Genomic DNA, 1,764 nt, shown 5'->3' on the forward strand with positions numbered 1-1,764 from the left:
GTTTTACTGTAAGGTCTGGTGACCTGGCTGGAGCAAGATCTCAGCTGACTCTGGCGCCTGTTGCTGGGAGCTGAAGACACATGCCAAAGTCACTTCATCCAGCCAATTATAGACAGCTGTGTGCATGTGGGTCCTTGGAGTGTGTTATAAAGCAGGGTGAGCAGAAGTGTAAATAATTCTGAACTATGCCCTCAGACTGTCTTCAGACCAGAGCTGCCACATCTGCTCCTCCCAGGTCTCCAGATAGTGAGGCAATCATGCAGAAATCAGCATTATGCACTCCACAACTGTTTGGGACATTTCTTAAAATATTCTCTGTCCCCAGACCCTTGATCACTGACTCATCTTTGAATATTTCATGATGTGTGGTACTGAACACCTAGCCTCCTCATCTCTCTCCATATTCACAGCTGAATCAGTGTGGTAGAAAAAAGTTTGAAACAGAACACTGTGTTCATTGAGTGCAAAAGAGGGGGCACCTGGATTTGAACCAGGGACCTCTTGATCTGCAGTCAAATGCTCTACCCCTGAGCTATACCCCCTGCTCTTTATGGGTGTCTAATAAGCACTCTAAAGCTGCCTGGCCACACTCTGGATTTTACCACCTTCACATGTGTGCCTACTGTCAGGCCATGGCACATAACATATCCTGGAACATCGTTTACATCTACAAATGTAAGTTCCAATACCATTTTCCTGCCTATTAGAATTACTGGCTGTTAGGATGGACATTAGCAAGGGACTGTGATCCCTCCAATCAAAGTTAAAGTTGTAAGATTCCAATAAGAACTAATCAGAAAGACTAGGGGTGGTCTGTCTGTATTTTTAGTGAGGGAGCTGGTAATTCTGATGTAAATCCAGTCTGGGTGACTCTGATTCAGCAGTATGTCGCTCCATAATGTCAACTTTACAGAGCAATTAAGGAAGACCTTCAGAAAAACAAACAGATCACTGGCCACAGGAGTCCTCCTTTTGCCAGGTAACTGGTGGCACCAGAGACAACTGACACAAGCCATAGGAAGGGTGGTGCTGAGGGTGAATGGCAAGGAGAACACTGACCAGAGAAAAGACCAGTGTAGATTTGCCAATAATAATTTTAAAAAACACCAGTAGGGCTTTGTTAAGGAAGATGGCCGCTGCGTACGGGGGTTGCTGAAGTGCTGAGCGAGGTGCTCAGAACAGCGGCTTTAATAGAGATTTCGCACAGTCTGTTAGAGCTCCTTTCACCGTTAATCTGTAGCGGACCACTTTGCCAAGCAGCAGGAAGAACAAAGAGATCGAAAAAGAGACACTTGGCTCCCGGACGCTTGGCTGCTCAGAGCCGCGGGCGCTTTGCTCCCATCTGCTTCCTCTTTCGATTCGCTCAGGGCAGAGAAGCTGAATGTGTAATCAGCAGTGGATTGTAAGTACCCGAGGCAAAGAAAGCTCAGTGCGCCCTGCCTTTTTTTCTTTTTTTTTTTTTTTTTTTGAATATTTTTTATACAGGGAGAGTTTGTGGATTGGGATTGTTGGCAGGGCTGTGGTTTCTGTGCCGAAAATCCACTCCGCGGGAGCCGCCATTTGCTTTCTGCTTGCTGTCTTGATGGCTCTGTATACATTGTCCGGCAGCCGCACCTAGAAGTTGGAGCTGGGCTGCGTGCTGAGCCCTGTCCTCCAAAGGCTGGACTGCAGCCTCGAGCGCCTCAGTGGCCTGTTCGCCGCTGCACCTTCGGGCAGAGCCTGCTCTGGGGTCGTTCTGCACCCCCCTGCCAGGGGCCCCGTGCT

At 48.3% G+C, this 1,764-nt stretch overlaps 1 non-coding gene across 1 annotated transcript; it reads right to left on the bottom strand.

Annotated features, from left to right (window-relative positions):
- Nucleotides 1–470: 470 nt before the first annotated feature.
- On the bottom strand, nt 471–542 carry Trnac-gca. The gene has a single exon. It is a non-coding gene; the product is annotated as a tRNA-Cys (tRNA).
- Between the last annotated feature and the right edge of the window lie 1,222 nt (nt 543–1,764).

Source organism: Marmota marmota, unplaced genomic scaffold, assembly GCF_001458135.2.
Source record: "Marmota marmota marmota unplaced genomic scaffold, marMar, whole genome shotgun sequence".
In the NCBI taxonomy this organism is placed as follows: domain Eukaryota; kingdom Metazoa; phylum Chordata; class Mammalia; order Rodentia; family Sciuridae; genus Marmota; species Marmota marmota.